This window comes from Pristis pectinata, chromosome 3 (assembly GCF_009764475.1).
Source record: "Pristis pectinata isolate sPriPec2 chromosome 3, sPriPec2.1.pri, whole genome shotgun sequence".
NCBI lineage: Eukaryota > Metazoa > Chordata > Chondrichthyes > Rhinopristiformes > Pristidae > Pristis > Pristis pectinata.
This window is the reverse complement of record NC_067407.1, coordinates 67,208,956-67,229,025: the sequence shown is the minus strand read 5'-3', so window position 1 is coordinate 67,229,025 and position 20,070 is coordinate 67,208,956. Positions and strand designations below refer to the sequence as shown.

At 49.4% G+C, this 20,070-nt stretch overlaps 1 protein-coding gene across 3 annotated transcripts in view; it reads left to right on the top strand.

Annotated features, from left to right (window-relative positions):
- The first annotated feature begins 847 nt into the window (after nucleotides 1–847).
- The window catches only part of LOC127568134 (roquin-1-like), a 103,003-nt gene continuing 83,780 nt past the window's right edge, over nucleotides 848–20,070 (top strand). For 2 of the 3 annotated variants that reach the window (XM_052011502.1, XM_052011499.1), the window contains exons 1-2: nucleotides 848–999; nucleotides 6,918–7,002. The gene's annotated coding sequence lies outside the window, so the exon portion shown is untranslated. The remainder of the gene's footprint in view (nucleotides 1,000–6,917; nucleotides 7,003–20,070) is intronic. The other variant, XM_052011500.1, reaches the window with a different exon arrangement.

Sequence of the window (20,070 nt, the reverse complement as noted above, 5' to 3'; positions counted from 1 at the left end):
CCCCCCTTCCTCCCCCCCTCCCCCTCCTCCCCCTCCCCCCCCTCCCCCTCCTCCCCCTCCCCCTTCCTCCCCCCTCCCCCTCCCCCCTCCTCCCCCTTCCTCCCCCCTCCCCCTCCCCCTTCCTCCCCCCTCCCCCTCCCCCTTCCTCCCCCCTCCCCCTCCCCCCTCCCCCTTCCTCCCCTCCCCCTTCCCCCCTCCCTCCTCCCCCCCTCCCTCCTCCCCCCCCCCTCCCTCCTCCCCCCCTCCCTCCCTCCCCCCTTCCCCCCCTCCCTCCCCCCCTTCCCCCCCTCCCTCCCCCCCCTCCCTCCCTCCCCCCCTTCCCCCCTCCCTCCCCCCCCTCCCTCCCTCCCTCCCACCCCTCCCTCCCTCCCTCCCCCCCTCCCTCCCACCCCTCCCTCCCTCCCTCCCCCCTCCCCCCCCTCCCCTCCCCCCTCTCTCCCCCCCCTCCCCCCTCTCTCCCCCCCCTCCCCCCTCTCTCCCCCCCTCCCCCCTCTCTCCCCCCCTCCCCCCTCTCTCCCCCCCCTCCCCCCTCCTCCCTCTCTCCCCCCCCCTCCCCCCTCCTCCCTCTCTCCCCCCCCTCCCCCCTCCTCCCTCTCTCCCCCCCCTCCCCCTCTCCCCCCCCTCTCCCTCTCTCCCCCTCCTCCCACTCTCCCCTCCTCCCACTCTCCCCTCCTCCCACTCTCCCCTTCTCCCTCTCTCCCCCCCTCCCCCTCTCTCCCCCTCCCCCTCTCTCCCCCTCCCCGTCTCTCAACCCCCCTCCTCCCCCCTCTCTCCCACCTCCCCCTCTTCCCCCTCCCTGGGGAGGGATCGTTCCCCGGGGGAAGGGGATCACGTTACCCCCGCTGTGTTTCCGGGGAGATTGCGGGGAGGGGGACGGGATTGTTTCCGCGGGCCCCGGTGTGTCGGGGGAAGGTGCTCGGTGAACACCAATTTCCGGTGGTTCGGGCTGCCGGTAGGTAGTGCAGCGGGGCCGGGCGGGGCGGCGCGGCGCGGCGGACGGTGAGTGGGTGAGGTGGGGGCGGGTACCGGCACCGGGCTGGGGGAGGCTGGAGCTCCGGGGGTCAGGCCGCGGGGTGGGGGCCGCCCCGACTGGCGGGACCCGGGACGGAGCGCAGCCCCGATCCGCCCGCTCCTGGAGCACCGGGAGGACCACCCGCTGCCTTCGTGACAGGACCCTCCCCGGGACCTCCTGAAGCTGCATCACCACCAGAAGCTGCAGCAACTCAGCGGGTCAGGACATTTCCACCACCCCGACCCCCGTCCCACATCTCACCCCCCCCCCACATCCCCCACCCCCCCCCCCACGTCCCACATCTCACTCCCACCACATCCCCCCAACCCACTCCCACCACGTCCCCATCCCACGCCCCCCACATCCACATCCCCCCACTCCCCTTCCCCCCCCAACATTTCCCCCCCCCCCCATCCCCAACAGATGCTGCTCGACCTGCTGAGTTCCTCCAGCAGATTGATTGTTGCTCCAGATTTCAGCATCTGCAGTCTCTTGTGTCTCCTTATCAGTTATGGTGACTTGAGGGGACTGGGTTCTAGAGAGAAGTAGGTTTGCACTTTATTTCTTGGAGTGCAGGAGACTGAGGGGTGACCTTATAGCGGTGTATAAAATCATGAGGGGCATAGATAGGGTGAATGCACTCAGTCTTTCTCCCAGGGATGGGAAATCAAGAACTAGAGGGCATAGGTTTAATGTGAGAGGGGAGATCGGTTTAAGATGATCGGTACTTGAGGGGCAACTTCTTCATGCAGAGGGTGATGGGTATATGGAATGAGCTGCCAGAGGAAGTAGTGGAGGCAGGTATAATAACAGCATGTAAATTTGTATAAGGACATGGATAGGAAAGGGACATGGGCCTAACCCAGGCAAATGGGACTAGCTTAGATGGGCATCTTGGTTGGCATGGACAAGTTTTCATTCTGTATTACTCTATTGACTCTTAAGTATTATTTCTAGAACCTAGAACAGTACAGCACAGGAAACAGGCCCTTCAGCCCACTATGTCTGCACCAACCATGATGCCAGATGAACCTAATTCCATCTGCCTGCACATGATCCATATCCGTCCATTCCCTGCCTGTTCATGTGCCTGTCGAAATGCCTCTTAATCATCACTATTGTATCTGCTTCCACCACTTCCTCTGGCACCACGTGCCAGGCACCTACCACTCTCTGCATAAATCTCCCTTAAACTTTTCCCGCTCTCACGTTAAACTTATGCCCTCTAGATTTGACATTTCCACCCTGGGAAAAGATTCTGACCATCTACCCTATCTATGCATCTCACAATTTTATACACTTGTATCAGGTCTCCCTTCAGCCTCTGACACTCCAGAGAGGATAATCCAAGTTTCTCCAACCTCTCCTTATAGCTAATACTCTCCCATCCAGGCAACATCTTGGTGAACATTTTCTACACCCCCTCCAAAGCAATCCTTCCTGCAATCAATCAATTTCTCCCTCTCTCTCACCCCCCTCCCCCCCACCCTTCGCCCCTTGCAAATTCCCCTCTTGGTGAATACAGATGAGAAGTGTTCATTTTGGACCTCACCTATGTCCTCTGGCTCCACACACACATTGCTTTTCTGGTCTCTAATGGATCCTGCACTTTCCCTGGTTATCCTCTTGCTCTTAATATACTTATAAAATGTTTTGGGATTTTCCTTAACTTTGTCTGTAATATATTGTGCCTCCTCTTTGCCCTCCTAATTCTTAAGTACTCACCTAGACTCTCCATACTCCTGAAGGGTCTCCTCTGTTTTCAGTTCTCTATACCTGCCATATACTGCCTTTTTTTTCCTTCACCAAATCCTTGACACCAGAAATCCTTGGATTTGCTATCTGTGGCTTTCACCCTTGCGGGAACATGTTGGCCCTGAATTTTCATTATCTCACTTTTGAATGGGAGCTGAGGGAGGAGATTGCTGAGGCCCTGACAGATATTTAAATCGTCAATGGCCACAGGTGAAGTGTCAGATAACTGGAGCACAGCAAATGTGCTACCTTTGGTCAAGAAGGGCAGCGGGGATAACCGTGGCCAGTGATTCTAACGTAAGAAGTAGGTGAGTTGTTGAGGAAAAATTTCCTGAGGGAGGGGACTAATCTGTACTCAGAAAGTCAGAGGTTAATCGAAAATAGTCAGCATGGTTTTGTTTGTGGGGAGATTGAGTCTAACCATTTCGCTTGAATTTTTTGGAGACGTAACAAAATGTATTGATGAGGCCAGTGCAACTGATGTTATCTACATGGACTTCAGTGAGGCCTTTGATAACCTCCCACTTGGGAGACTGGTCCAAGAAGTTAGAGCCCATGGGATCCAAGTTGTTGGCAAATAGGAATCCAAAATTGATGTGGTAGGAGACTGGGTGCTGGAGGGTTGCTGTTGTGATTAGAAGCCTGTGACCAGTGGTTTCCCACAGGCGTCCATGATGGGATCCTTACTGTTATGTACATTAACAATTTGGGTACGAATGTGGGAGGTATGATCAGCAGGTTTGCAGATGGCATGAAAGTGGTGTTGCTGATAGGAGGTTGATCATAGGTTACAGGAAGATATTGATCATTTGGTAAAATGGAGCGATCAATGGCAGATGAAATTTAATCTGCTAAGTGTGAGGTGATGCAGTTTGGACTAATAAGGATAGGACGTGCACCATGAATGCTAGAGCCTAGGGGAGTATTGACAAGCAGAGGGACCTTGGTATCCATCCAAAGATCCTTGAAGGTGGCAGCACAGGTATATAAGGTGGTAAAGAAGGCATATGGGATGCTTGCCTTCATTAGCCAGGGCCTAGAACATAAGGGCAGGGAAGTAGAACTGTATATAACATTGTACATAGTATAACTGTGAATAACATTGGTTAAGTCACAACTGGAATACTGTGTACAGTTCTGTCATCACATTATTGGAAGGGTGTGATGACACTGGAGAGGGTGCAGAGGAATTCATCAGAACGTTGCCTGGGATGGAGCGTTTCAGTTATGAATTGTTTTACTTGGAGCGGAGGAGGCTGAGGGGGTCTTGATAGATGTGGTGCATAGGTAGAGTGGATAGTGAGAAACTTTTCCACAAAACAGTCACGTAAGATCAGAGGCCAAAGATTTAAAGTGAGGAGAAAGAGAGTTAGAGGGGATCTGAGGATTTTATTTTCACCCAGGGGGTGACTGGAATCTGGAATCTACTACCTGAGAGAGTGGTGGAGGTAGAGACTCTCACAACATTTGAAAGTATCTGGAGAACACTTGAATTGCCAGAACAGAGTAGGCTATGGAATGAAGTGCTAGTGAGGAACTTTTTTAAGTTGGTATGGATATGTCACTGATGCTCATCATGGACATGGCGGGCCGAAGGGCCTGTTTCCATCTTGTATGACTCTACTACCAACATTAGGCTGATTTGTCTGCAGTTGTCTTCTCTTTCTGCACTACAGTAGACATCTTCCAGTTCCCACCACCAGGCTTGTAACCAAACCAAACTGGAAAATGATCATTGGAGCCTGTGCTGTTCCTTTGCACAGCCTGATTCATTTTATCTGGGCCTGATGAATTATTCAATTTTAAATGCACCAGATACTCCTCTCTCGATATGTTCATCAATTCCAAAAATTTGTATATTTCTCCTTAATGTCAACGTGCATTACCTGCTCCTTCTGTGAAGACGCATGCAGAGTATCCATTCAGAATTATACCCGTCTTGTACTCCAAACTCAGGCTAAGGTTTTGGCCTTCAATTGGGCCTACTCTTTCCTTTGTTATCCTTCCCTTTAGTACTCATTTCATCTTCAGATTTTCCTTGATTTTACCAGCTGATAGCTTTTATTTCTTTTTCATGTGCCTTCTTTGCCTTCCTAATTTCCACTTTAGTTACATCACTGTGCCTTCTTTGCTCTAAACTTCCTACAATATTTGTTATAAGCTTCCCTTTCTTTGCCTTATCTGCCCCTTTCTGTTCATGGACGTCGATGGGGAGCTAGATTTGGGAGCTCCCCCTTTTTATTACAACCATACTAAACTGAACCCTCAGTAAATCCTCCTTGAACACCTCCCACTTCTCTGACACTGCTTGCGGTTCGAGTAGCTGTTTCCAACATCCCTTTTCTAAATCGTGTCTCAGCCAAGTAAAATTGACCCTATCCCCATTCAGAACTTTAACTCCTGATCCTTCTTTGTCCTTTTCCATAACTCTGCTAAATTGAACTGAATTATGATTGCTGTCTCCAAGGTGCCATCTGATTGCCACTCTTTCCACTTGCCCAGCTTCATTCCTGAAATTTAATCCAGTACAGTCCCCTGATCATTTGTCTTCCTGAACAATGATTAAAAATCTTCTAAATACATTTTAGCAATCTGTACCTTCTCTACTCATTGCTCTTACTGTCCCAATTAATGCAGTTGAAATCCTTTGTGGATACTACCTCATTATTTTTGCAGTTCTCAGAAACCTGCCTACATATTTGCACTTCTATTTCTCTCTGACTGTACATTACTGGAGCTCCTTTTAGTTCCTCATTTCAACACAAGTGGCCTCATTTTCTATCTTTGTCAAGTTGCACCTATGAACAAAAGGTCCCACATCGTACTGTAAGACATTTTAAAATTCTTGCCCTTATTTTCAAGTTTCTCCATGCATTTACTTCTTCCTTCTGCTGTCATTTCCTACAGCCTTACAACCTTCCAAGATTCTGGAATTCATCTGATTCTTGTGTTTTTAACTATCCCACTTCACTTCATATTCTACCATTGCCAGTCCTGCTTCGGTGGCCCAGGCCTTGAGGCCCTCCCTGGATGTCTGCTGTGGTTTTGAATGGGTAACTTAATAGCAAGGGGGCACAGAATACTGACGTCGTGAAATGAAGAGAGGTGGGAGCATGGATGGCAGTGTAGACTGTTTGGACTGAATGGCCTGTCCCTATTGCCTGAACTCTGTCACTGAGACCACAAAGATCAAATTTCAGAGCATGATGTCTTCTAATGGCTATTGAGGTGAAGACTATATCATCAATCTAACAGGAGTAGTCAAAGTGGCAGGGAAGTGGACAGATATCTCGGGGACAAGGGCCAACACCTATCAGGCCACATGTAATGGCTTTATTGATGCACCATGCTGCCATTTATGTGTCCCGTTCTTAGAGAGCGCTAAAATATGAGGCAACTTTGTGATCGCTGACAAGTACATAATTATTCCCTTTTGCAGTGGTTAGTGAGCCAAGATACACAGGTTTGTATGATTTGGCTGTCCCTTTCATTATAGAACTGTTCTGTATCTGTGGTACAATGTTGTCTGTGAGCCTGGAGTCAGTAACCACAAGTTAGATGGAAGCAAATGCTGAGTTGGGACCAGGAATGACTCTGGGAAAGCTGGTCACTTTGCACTGGTGCTGCATTAGTTTCCAGGTGACCCCAACGTGCTCATTTGCAGTCAGTGCCTCCTGTTGCACAAGTGCTGTGTCATGCATAGGAGGCATGTTGGTATTTTCGATAAGGAAGTTGCTTTCCATTTTATTGCTACTTCCTTGTTTTTTAATCATCCCTTTATTGACTGTACCTGTAGGGGGTTGAACTGAAAGCACAGTAGCTGCAAGCATAAAGAGACCTTTGTGTTTTGTGCACTGGGTTAGCAAAACAGTAAAAGTTTTCAAGCGTAGAACTGTAGCAGGAGAAGGCAGTGATTTTTGTTTGTTTGTGAATAGGTATCGACATCTAAGGAGGCATAAAAGCAGGTACAAGAACATTGTAGGTAATGTGGTATTAATCTAGGCTCAATCTGAACCTATCAACCGTCTGAATTTTCTCTTTATTTTGGTTTCTGAAAAAGTAGGCTGACTTCCTGGGTCTGCCAGGCGAGTTGGTAATGTAAAATGTGAGTGCTTACGTGGAGTGACGGTGAATTACTTTTTTTATACAGATGCTGCCCAATGCTCCTGGGATAATGGATTGCTGACAAGGTTAAGACTCCAGATGAGGGGAGAAACTGCAGATAGTGGCCCATGGTAAGTCCAGAATAAAAACAATGTGCTGGAAACACTCAGCAGGTCAGGCAGTATATGTGAAGAGAGAAATAGAGTTAATGTTTCAGATGTAGCAGCTGCTACCACGATGTGAAAGCAAGATACTAGTCGGTGTGCTGCAGAACAAAAACTGATTTATTTTCCCGCCTTGCGTGGGCCTTTTAAGAGGAACGGTTCCTGCCCACCGAAAATGGAAATGATGTATGCGCTACGTCATCAAACTTTTCCCGTGTGCGGGTTCTCCCCATCGCTCGGGGAAGACGAAGGCCCAGCGCCATCTTGGGCCTTGCCACTCCGACGACGCGCGACCCAACCACCGAGCCAGTTCACTTGGTCGGACGGTGAGTCGCTACACAACAAACCCCCCCCAGAACTGGCAATATGGTCCCCAAGGTTCGCAGGCTGTGCTAGCCGTTGCTAAGGAGGTCAGCCTCTACGTCGCAGTGTTGTAGATCTAAATGGGCCGGTTTGAGGTGGTCCGTCGTGAAGACCTCCTCCTTGCCCCCAATGTCCAAAATAAAGGTGGACCCATTATTCCTGATGACCCAGAACGGCCCCTCGTATGGTCATTGCAACAGTGCCCAGTGTGCACCCCTACGAACGAAAGTGAACTTACAGTCTCGTAGTTCCTTGGGCTCACAGGATGGGGCTTGATCATGCCGTGAAGTGGGAATCGGTGCCAAGTTTCTGAGCCTCTCGTGCAGTCTTTCCAGGACTACCGTGGGTTGTTCCTCTTGGCCCCAAAGGGCGGGTATGAAATCCCCTGGGACAATCAGGGGGGCCCCGTACACGAGTTCAGCTGACAAAGCGTGGAGATCTTCCTTGGAGGCAGTGCGTATGCCGAGCAGGACCCAAGGCAGTTCATCGACCCAGTTAGGACCCTTCAGGCGGGCCATCAGGGCTGATTTTAGAGGGCGGTGGAAACGTTCCACCAACCCGTTTGATTGAGGGTGGTAGGCCGTGGTGGTGTGCAGCTGCGTCCCTAGCATGTTCACTAATGCAGACCAGAGGCTGGAGGTAAACTGGGCGCCCCTGTCTGAAGTGATGTGGGCCGGAACACCAAAACGTGAGATCCAAGCTGTGAGCAGCGCCCGGGCGCAGGAATCAGTCGTGATGTCAGATAGAGGGGTTGCCTCTGACCACCTCGTAAAACCAGTCCACGATGGTAAAGAGGTACCGGGCTCCTCTTGAAACTGGCAGAGGACCAACGAGGTCGACGTGGATGTGGTCGAACCTTCTACAGGTAGGCTCGAACTGCTGTGGTGGGACCTTGGTGTGTCGTTGGATTTTTGATGTCTGGCAGTGCAAACAAGTCCTGGCCCACTCACTGACCTGTTTGCGCAGGCCATGCCAGATGAACTTGCTGGCGACCAGTCGGAGAGTTGATCTGATGGACGGGTGCACCAACCCGTGTACTGAGTCAAAAACGCATTTCCGCCAGGCTGCAGGAACTATAGGGCGGGGTTGACCTGTTGCGACGTCGCAAAGGAGGGTCTGCTGACCTGGACCGACTAAGAAATCTTGGAGCTGCAGGCCCAAGACTGCGGTTCTATAGCTGGGCAGCTCATCGTTGGCTTGCTGTGCGTCAGCCAGAGCCGTGTAGTCAACACCCAGGGACAGGCTGTGGATGGTTGGTCTGGAAAGCGCGTCAGCAACGACATTGTCCTTTCCAGAGACATGTTGGATATCTGTTGTGAATTCGGAAATGTAGGACAAATGTCGCTGCTGACGAGCTGACCAGGGATCAGAGACCTTGGAGAAGGTGAAGGACAAAGGCTTATGGTCAGTGAAAGCAGTGAAAGGCCTGCCTTCTAAGAAGTACCAGAAATGCCGGACCGCCAGGTACAGCACTAGAAGTTCCCGATCAAAAGCGCTGTATTTCAGTTCGGGTGGTCTAAGGGTTGCCAACAGCCTTCGATTAGTTGTTCCAGTACTCCACCAACCGCAGTGTTGGATGCATCCACTGTGAGGGCGGTTGGGACGTCTGTCCTAGGGTGTACCAGCATCGCGGCGTCTGCCAGGGTGTCCTTGGCCTTAACGAAGGCAGCCGCAGCCTCGTCGTTCCAGGCGATGTCCTTGCCCTTGCCAGACATCAGCGAGAACAAAGGGCGCATGATACGGGCTGCTGCAGGGATGAACCGATGGTAAAAGTTGACCATCCCCAGGAATTCCTGCAGGCCTTTGACCATGTTGGGACGGGCAAAATGGCAGATAGTGTCTACTTTGGCGGGTAGGGGTGTTGCTCCTTCACTGGTGATTCTGTGGCTGAGGAAATCGATAGAGTCAAGTCCGAATTGGCACTTGGCCGGGTTGATAGTGAGGCCGAAATCACGGAGACAGGAGTACAGTTGGCGGAGGTGGGAAAGGTGTTCTTGGCGGTCACGGCTGGTGATTAGTATGTCATCTAAGTAAATGAACACGAAGTCCAGGTCTCGGCCTACCGCGTCCATCAGCCGCTGGAAGGTCTGCGTGGCGTTCTTAAGGCTGAATGGCATTCGAAGGAATTCGAAGAGGCCAAATGGAGTGATAAGCGCAGTTTTGGGGACGTCGTCAAGGTGGACCGGGATTTGGTGGTATCCCCGGATGAGGTCCACCTTGGAGAAGATGTGGGCCCCGTGTAGGTTCGCCACGAAGTCCTGGATGTGAGGGATGGGGTAGCGGTCTGGGGTGGTGGCGTCATTCAGCCTGCAGTAGTCGCCGCAGGGCCTCCACCCGCTGGTGGCTTTGGGGACCATGTGCAGGGGGGGAAGCCCAGGGGCTGTCTGACCTGCGAATGATCCCCAGCTCCTCCATGCGGCGGAACTCTTCCTTTGCCAGACGGAGCTTGTCTGGACGTAGTCGTCGTGCTCGGGAATGAAGGGGTGGCCCTGTGGTAATGATGTGGTGCTGCACCCGTGTTTGGGCATCGAATTTGTAAACTGAGGTGCCAAAACCGATGGGAACTTGGCTAGAAGCTTGGTGAACTCGTTGCTAGACAGGGAAACGGAATCCAGGTGCGGGGCTGGTAGTCTGGCTTCTCCCGGGGGTAGGTTTGGAAAGTTTTGGAGTGCACTAGCCGCTTCCCTTGCAGGTCGACTAACAGGCTGTGGGCCCGAAGGAAATCGGCTTCCAGGAGTGGCCGGGCGACAGTGGCAAGGGTAAAGTTCCAGGTAAAACGGCTGTCGCCGAATTGTAATTGAACTGTACGGGTACCGAAAGTCCGTATCATTGTGCCGTTTGCGGCATTGAGTACAGGACCTTGTTGCCTGTTACGAGTGTCGCAGCCGGTCGGGGGCAAAATACTGACCTTTGCTCCAGTATCGACAAGGAAACGACTCCCGGACCGCTTTTCCCGAACGAATAGGAGGCTGTGTTGGCAGCCAGCTGCCGTAGCCATCAGCGGTGGCTGGCCCTGGTGTTTCCCTGAAACTTGCAGGGTGGGCGGCATCGACGGGCCTCCGCGCCCCACCTCTGATGGTAGAAACACGGCTGGTCGCCAGTGTCGTCGTATGTGTTTCTGGGGTGTGGTCGCTCAGTTGCTGGGACTGGTTTAGGTAGGCGTTGGGCTCGTGGCCTGGCAATTTGGCCAACGAACAATCCGCTCTGGTGTTTGGCCTTCCACAGGACATCTGCCTGGGCAGCTACCTCACGTGGATTGCTGAAATCGGCGTCGGCCAACAGCAGGTGAATGTCATCAGTTAGTTGTTCGAGGAAGGCCTGTTCGAACATTAGGCAAGGCTTGTGTCCCTCAGCCAAGGCCAGCATCTCGTTCATTAGGGCCGATGGGGATCTGTCCCCCAAGCCGTCGAGATGAAGCAGACAGGCGGTGCGCTCGCGACGGGAGAGGCCGAAGGTCCAAATAAGAAGGTCTTTGAAAGCCGCGTACTTATCCTCCTCCGGAGGAGACTGGATGAAGTCTCCGACCTGTGCTGCTGTCTCCTGGTCCAGAGAGCTGACCTCATGGTAGTACTTTGTGGAGTCGGAGGTGATCTGCCGAAATTGGAATTGTGCTTCAGCCTGGTCGAACCAGACGCTGGGCCGAAGCGTCCAAAAGGTGGGCAGCTTGAGTGCCACTGCATTGGCTGCTGCGTTGTCGTCCATTGTGCAGGTCCAAAATCCGTTTGGACTGTCGGGGTCACCAATGTAGTGGCTGCTACCGCGATGTGAAAGCAAGACACTAGTCGGTGTGCTGCAGAACAAAAGCTGATTTATTTTCCCGCCTTGCGCGGGCCTTTTAAGAGGAATGGTTCCCACCCACCGAAAACGGAAATGACATATGCAGTACGTCATCAAACTTTTCCCACGCGTGGGTTCTCCCTGTCGCTCGGGGAAGACGAAGGCCCAATGCCATCTTGGGCCTCACCGCTCCGACAACGCGTGACCCGACCGCCGAGCCGGTTCGCTTGCTCGGACGGTGAGTTGCTACACAGGTGACAGCCTTTGATCAGAACTGGGAAAAGTCCTAAATCAAACACGTTTTTAATTGTAGAGAAGGGGTGGTGAGAAGAGAGGAAATGTTTATCATGAGGTCGAAACCAAGAAATAAGAATAATTTTTCATTTTGTTCCTTTAAAGATTTGTTATGGAGATAATTTATGTTTGAATGCTTTTGGCTCATAGTTAAGCAAATATCTCCCCCTGATAACTGAGTAGATAGTAATCCCCAATAAATGTTGTTCGTTGCAACCTCAATAACTATCTTTCCATTTGTAACAGTAAGATATTTCCTTATTGTAAATTTTATTAACATATTTACTCATCATAATCTCAAGAACCCAATATTTCTCTGTTATCATGTTACCAAATATAATTTTCCATCATAGGGCTCCACAACTATCATCTCCAGGGATCCCTGCCTTCAGGGATTACTGTTTGTTCACCACATTCTCAAAGATGAATATCTTCCCATCATAACCTCAGACTTAAAGCCTCAATCACAACAATAATACTGTCATTTCAAAATCTAATAATTCCATCATAATCTTTTTATTTCCCCACGAAGAAGCAATATTTCCTCCCATAAACAGTCACTGTACCATATCTAAATAATATTTATACATTGTAATATCTCAAAATAGTTATCTCCTTATCATAGATTGAACCAGAACCGGGACCAAATAATACATTGGAATGAGGCAAATCTAGAGGAGGTAATGATGAAACTGGGGAAGGCAACTGTGGAGGAAAGTGACAGAGAATAGTGATACATCTGAGTTTTCAAAGGGCACTTGATCAAATACTCCATTATTAACAGAGGCCAAAAAATTGGTGTTAGGGGTAACAGCTCAAACTTGCAAATGTTGGGAAGTGGGTGTTCCGTAAGGAATAGTGCTGGGATCATTGTTGTTTACAATTTATACAATGCTATTCCACCTTTTCACCTCCAAATATCCTTCTTTGTAAATTAAGTAAATGACAGGTTGCTAATATCTAGTTAGTATCTTCTGATCATAAGACACAGAAAGAAGCAGTAAAGGTGAACATGAATTTTAATCCTTATCCTTTGTTGTATTTGGCATACAGTACATTTTGAAATTTCAGAAGAGCTCAACCAGACATAACTGTCCAGCTGATCCTCAGCTGATGATGCGGAATCAGAATCTGGTTTATCATCACTGACATATGTCATGAAATTCGTTGTTTTGCAGCAGCAGTACAGTGCAAGACGTAAAAATTACTGTTACAAAAATAAATAGTGTAAAAGAGGAATAATGAGGTACTGTTCGTGGGTTCATGGACTGTTCAGAAATCTGATGGTGGAGGGGAAGAAACTGTTCCTAAAACGTTGAGTGTGGGTCTCTAGGCTCCTGTATCTCCTCCCCGATGGTAGTAATGTGAAGAAGGCGTGTCCTGGGTGGTGCACAAAGTCATTCCAAGGTTCAATGTTCCACAGTCCATCTTAATGAGAACAAGTTGTCACTCTTTATGTGGCAGTGTAACTAAAAGCAGGCTGACAGCCCTGAATGCTCATAGCAAGTGTATGGTCTTTATAACAGATGTAGACTGGAGATTTCATGTTATTACTTTTACCTGGTGTGGACTTTGCTGCCAAGGCCAGCATTTATTGCCCATCTCCAGCTGCCCTTGGTGAGCCTTCCTTTGAACTGCTGCTGTCTTCCTAGTGAAGAATGGTGTTGAGGGGGCAGCTCCAGGACTTAGACCCAATAATGTTGGTGGAAAGACAATTTATTTCAAAGTCAGATGGTGTGTAACTTGGAGAGGAATCTGCAGGCAGTGGTGTTCCCCTGCCCCTGCTGCCTTTGTCCTCCTTGATGGTAGTGGGTTTGGGAGGTGCTATTGGAGTAGCTTAGGCAAGTAACCACAGAGCATTTTGTTGACTGTGCACACTGCAGTCGTGATGCATTGGTGGTAGGAGTGAAGGTTTATAGAGGGGAATAATGAAGAGCACAAGAAAATTGGAGCGGGGTAGGGCACTCGGCCTCTCAAAAACCGTTCAATACGATTGTAGCTGATCAGCCGCAGGCCTCATCTCCTCTTCTATTGATTCCTCGATTCCTTGATCGTTGGCAGACACTGGCATGCAGTCATGCCTGATGTCCAGATTTTAGATTTCAACATATGTGTCATACATAAAAAAAATTCTGAAATATTTAAATATAGAAGGTTCAAGTCAACATTTTCATGAGTAATGCTGTTGCATTAACACATCAATTATCATTAATTTACAAAGTTAAGGTAAATAGCTTGTTGAGTTTTAACACAAATCTTAACTATGGGTCTTGAACTGTTGCTCTTCCCCATAAGGTCTCTACATGTTTTCTTTCAAAACAATAACTTTCTTAATTTATTTACAATGCCCAGCACCATGTTCAGTTTAAGTGCTAGTCTGTGGTGTGCAGTCTGCTTGAAGTGTTGCGGCAATGTCTAGTTCTTTTGATGTCGGTTGGCGTTGCATCAGTGATGTATTGTCACTGTAATTTTTTTGATTATTCATTATGGTGTGCCATGCTCTTTTATGTGGTGTGACTGTATGCAATGTAGCATTTACCACAGAAATGCAAGTGAGGCTTCCTGCCTGTTGTTGTTTCAGATTTCCAACATCTATAGTGTTGGTTGGTTATTGGCTTAAATGTAACCATTGCAAAATATGCTGTATTAGTACCCTGTTGTCTTGCAGTCCGATGCTGTCCCATTGAGTGTTGTTCCATGTTGTGCTTCTGAGCCCCACCTGAGTCTGTCCTTGTCTGTCAGTCCAACTGTAACCCTGGTGAGGTGTACGCAAGAGAGCATGTGACCATGCCCCATTTGCTCAGATGGAGAATCTGACTGTGCCCTGTTCTGTCCTTGGCTGAATCATTGTATCCCAAGGTGCTCTGTAATGTGACTTCACCCTGGTTTGTGCAACAGGGCGTGCCACATACCTGTGAGTGTGAATGTATACTATGTGTCTGGTCAAAAGTGGCTGGTTACGATAAGAATGCAAGTGAGCTGATGGCACAGTTGATGGTACCCATATGTTAGTGTCCTCCTTTTGCAGCTTCCCTCCTCTGGGATGAACTGAATCAGCACTGATTTGGCCGTACAGATTGCTCCAGTTTTTGCTGTGGCAGTGTTGAGTATAATGGGCATTAGGAACTAACGGGAGCTTCAGGTTTTCAATGTTGGGCTTGTATGCAGTCAATGACGATGCCTGATGATCGAGTTCACTTGAAGCCCAGATGAAGATTAGATGGAGCCCCTTTATCCTTTCTGCTGCAGGCATGGAATGAAAGCAGTTTGGGTTTTTCCCCTTAAGTCCAAAGTAAATGCAGTCTCTGGTGAATCACCATGCAAACTTGTAATAACAACATGGACAGCTGGAGGATGAGCCCATTTTGGAACTTCATCTGCCTAGCCTGTTCTTTGACTAAAGACTGAAAGGTTTTTTTTTGTACAGCTCTTTTACGCTTATGTAAGCTGGGAAGGAGGACATCTGCTTTTTAATCCCTTTTATTTTGGCTTTCATCCCCAGGGTCCTCATTGTATACTTTTTGTATTTTTTAATAACTTCATTTGCATGCATAGAGTATAGCGACTGAGGATGAGGGGCGGACCTGATAGAGGTGTATAAGATGATGAGAGACATTGATCATGTGGATAGTCACAGGCTTTTTCCCAGGGCTGAAATGGTTGCCACAAGAGGACACAGGTTTAAGGTGCTGGGGAGTAGGTATAGAGGAGATGTCGGGGTAAGTTTTTTACTTAGAGAGTGGTGAGTGCATGGAATGGGCTGCCAGCAATGGTGGTGGAGGTGGATACGATAGGGTCTTTTAAGAGACTTTTGGATAGGTACACGGAGCTGAGAAAAATAGAGGGCTACAGGTAAGCCTAGTAATTTCTAAGGTAGGGACATGCTTGGCACAGCTTTGTGGGCCGAAGGGCCTGAATTGTGCTGTAGGTTTTCTATGTTTCTAATATTCGCAAAAGTTTTTAAACTAAAATAGAATCCTGCTGGCCAGGATGTACTGCAGCTCCTGTGGTGTCCACAGATCCCAGGAGGCTTGCAGTGACCCAGAGGATCACTGCTCCCTGTGCTCCCTCTCCAGGGACATCCCAATACAGATGTACCCTTGGAAGGGGGCAGGCAGTCATGTTTGACAGACCCTTCAACAGCCTGCTGCCTGGACCTGTGGATGGCCACCTTGACCAGGCCCAGACTAACGAGGAGATCCCTCGACTGACTCATCCCCTGCTGCACTGGGTAACCAGTGCTCAGGGGAGAGACGTGGATGTTCAACTAGAATTTGAGGAGCAGCCCCTTCAAGTACTCAAGGGCTGCAACCTCTCACTCTCCATATAAACATGGAACACTGACTCTTCCAGGCTGTAGAAATGGCAGGCAACCCAGGAGTCCATGAACCAAATTAACAGCCTCATGCAGCACTCTCCACCCCAGGTCCATGTTGTAAAGGGGAGGACTCCTGTGCAGAGAGTCCTCCACCGGTGAACCCCAATTGCTGCCAAATGCCAAAAGCAGACTGCCACAGCAAGTCCAGAGAGCAGATAGGGGCGAGGAAGTGGAGAGTGTACAGGAGCAGCCCGTATGGGAAATGCATCTGCATTATGGCATGGAGTACATTGCTGAGAGACGCTCCTGCGGGGAGTCAGGCCGGTGTCATGGGGCCGGTCTCTTCACCCTGAGCGGGACACTTTTGGTCGCACCTCTCTCAAAACTCCCTTCGCCTCCGAGCAGCATATCCTAGACATCTCGTGTTGTATGGGACCAGGTGCCTCCGTTGGCCATCCGGGCAAACAGAGCACCTCACTCCACTGGAGGCCCAAATTCTGAAGAGGTCTCGGTGAAGACAGGGACCTCCTGTAGAGCAGCACGGCAGATGCTTGCCACTGGGAGCTGTGTATTGTCCTGAAGGCAGTGCCCCAGGGAGAAGAAATGTGTCATCAGCGCATACCATCTGGTAGGATGCTCGACACAAGGGTATCTCTACAGGGTGCAAAGGCAGACAGTTGCACTTGGGTACGGATACACATGAATGACTTGACTGTCCATTTAAGAGATGCAGAATTGCACAGAGACCCAGTGTTTTCCCTTGCCCCAGAAGAAATCCATCAGGTTTTTCTGGATCTTAGCAGCAAAAGCAGGGAGCAGGACTAAAGTGACTAACTGGTACCACAGCATGGAGGTCACCAGTCCTCCATGTAGGACTGGTCTGGGTGGATCACGTGGCCCAGACAAAGATCTTGTAATCTGTATTGTAGAGGAAGACCTGGAGTAAGTGTGAGATGCCTGGGCCATGAGAGGGGCATTTGCCCAGTTGCCAAGCTTTCCCCTAGGGCCTGGGTACAGTTGACCCCCACGCTGGACATCCCAGAAAGTCCTGAGGAACTCCACAGTCAGCCTATCCCGGGAGTTGCCTCTCCAAAGCTGTTGGAAAGCCGCGGCAAGCTCTACCAGTGCCAGTCAATCAACACCTTCTGTACTGACCTTCAGCAGGTCCTCCCACAAAACTCTATGTGCACTCTTGCTCAAAGGATTCGGAGAGAATAGTCCCATACAAGGAGCGGTCATACAGCACAGAAACAGGCCCTTCAGCCCAACTGGCCCATGCCAACCAAGATGCCCACCTAAGCTAGTCCCAATTGGCCATATTTGGCCCATATCCCACTAAACCTTTCCTATATGTGTACCTGTCCAACTACCTTTTAAATGCCATTATTGTACCTGCCTCAACCACTTCCTCTGGCAGCTCATTCCATATACACACCATCCTCTGAGTGGAGAAGTTGCCTGTCAGGTCCCCTTCTAAATCTTTCACCTCTCACCTTAAACCTATGCCCCCTAGTTTTTGATTGCTTTTCCCTGGGGAAAAAGTCTCTATCTATGCCCCTGTGCTTATTCCAGCTGGATCAGTAATGGAGGAGTCATCGTCGGCCAGTAGCTCCACTGAAGGCTGTGGATTCAGTTCTTGCAGAATCCAGACCTGTGGCTCATGTCTTCCTCTGTCACTCGTCTTCCTCCACTCCCACAGCAACCCAGTGAGGAATCCCTTAAATGGGTGCCACTCAAGTTGGACCACCCCCCCCCAACCCCATCTTTTTGAGGACAACACAGATAAACCCTGAGAGCAGCACCATCTTCGATCAGTGGTCAATGGCCAGCTGTAGAATAACAGTTGTCCCTGGGTCGGGCAGCTCCCAGGCATTGTCAGCACCAGGCAGGAAGAACCAGCCTTTACTGTCCCTGACGCAGGGTTTCGACCTGAAACCTCAACAATTCCTTTCCTCCCACAGATGCTGCTCGACCCGCTGAACTCTTCCAGCTGATTTGATTGTTGCTGCAGATTCCAGCATCTGCACTCTCTTGTGTCTCCCTTTACTGGACTAGCTTGCTCCGAGCGAGCTCCCAGCCTCTCCTTGCTCCCTTTCTTCCATGGGGCAGAATGCCCCATCCCAGGGCTTGTGACCACAATGGTGCTGACAGTGGGAGAAGGCTGGGGACCCACCCCAGAAGCCAATATCTCCCCCCAGCATTGGCCCCTGCAGCTCAGGGCTGTCCTCCACTATCCCATTTTCTGAGCATCCTTGGGCCCTGCTCAGTTTCATGCCAAGCCTCGTGTGACATCACTTCCTTCATTCCAAAGGTGATTCACAAACATCATTCAGTGAAAGGGAAGTCATGTTTCATCAATTTATTGGAGTTCTTTGAAAATTGGTAAATTGGTTTATTATTATTGTCACATGTACTGGGGTACAGTGAATAGCTTTGTTTGCATGCCATGCATACACATCATTTCATTACAATAGTACATTGAGATAGTACAAAGGAAAACAATAACAGAATGCAGAATAAAGTGTTACAGTTACAGAGGAAGTGCAGTGCACACTGACAATAAACTGCAAGGCCTTGACAGTATAGATTGAGGTCATGAGTCCATCTTATCATACAAGGGGCCTGTTCAAAAGTCTTATAACAGCGAGATAGAAGCAATCCTTGAGCCAGGTGGTACGTGCTTTCAGGCTTTTGTATCTTCTGCCTGATGGGAGGGAAAAGGAGAGAGAATGTCCAGGGTAGGTGGGGTCCTTGATTATGTTGGCCGCTTTACCGAGGCAGCGAGAAGTGTAGACAGAGTCTGTGGAGGGGAGGCTGGTTTCCGTGATGTGCTGAGCTGTCTCCACAACTCTCAGCAGTTTCTAAACTGCTGAAAAAGAGACACGTGCTGTGGATAGAGGGGAACTGGTACTGCACTTACATTTCCACTAGGCATTTGATAAGATGTCACATGAAACATTTAATGCAGAAAAGCTCCTGGTGTAAGAGAAAATGCACTGGCATGGATAAAGGAGTGGCTGATTAACAGGAAACAGTGGGGAGAAAACTGTTTGCGATTATGTAAGTGAGCTGGGATGAAGGCATCCAAGGTATGGTTGATGATTATTAGCCATGGGTGAGGTACTGCAAGACTGGAGGATAGCTCATGTTGTCCCCTTGTTCAAAAAGGGCAATAGGGATAAGCCTGGAAATGACAGGACGATGAGTCTTGCATCAGTGGTAGGAACGTTGTTGGAGAAGATTCTGAGGGACAGGGTTTATGTTCACTTGGAAAGACAGGGACTGATCAGGAGGTGTCTGCACTGTTTTGTGCAGGGGACATCACGTCTCACAAATCTGAGTTTTTGAGGAGGTGACTAAGGAAATTGATGACGGCACAGCGGTAGGCATGTTTGATGTGGACTTTAGTAAGGCTTTTGTCAAGGTCCCGCATGGTAGGCTGGTCCAGAAGTTAAGGCACAAGGGATCCAAGGTGTGTTGGCAAACTGTCAAAATTGGCTTGGTGATAGGAGGCAGAGGGTAGTTTTTCTGCCTGGAAGTGATGTACTGTTGGGACCTCTATTGTTTCTAATATATATTAATGACTTGGATGAGAATGTAGGTGGTCTGATTAATAATTTTTCAGTTGACACAATAACCAATGGAGTGGTACGTAGTGAGGAAGGATACAGTGGGATATAGATCAACTGGAAAGTTGGGCGGAGCAGTGGCAGATGGAACTTAATCCAGACAGGTGTGAGGTAATGCACTTTGGGAGGCCAAATTCTGGTAGGGCATGTAGAGTAAATGGCAGGGACCTTGGGTGTGCAAAGAAATCTTGGAGTGCAAGTCCCTCACTCCCTGAAAATAGTAGATAGGGCAGTGAAGACATTTGCTATGCTTGCCTTCATAGGCCAAGGCATTGAGTATAAGAGTTGGGACATCATGTTGCAGCTGTACAATACGTTGGTTAGACCGCACTTGGAGCACTGTGTACAGTTCTAGTCACCACACTACAGGAAGGATGTGGTAGCAATAGAGAAAGTGTGGGAGAGATTCACCAGGATGTTGCCTGGAATGGAGGGCTGTAGTTATAAGGAGAGATCGGATGGATTTGTTCTCACGGGAATGTTGGAGGCTGAGGGGTGACCTTATAGAGGTTGATAAAATTATGAGGGGCATAGATAGGGTAGATAGTCAGATTCTTTTTTTCCCAGGGCAGGAGAGTCTAGAACTAGAGGGCACAGGTTTACGGTGAGAGGTGAGAAATTCAAAGGAGATCTGAGGGGCAAGTTTTTCACGTA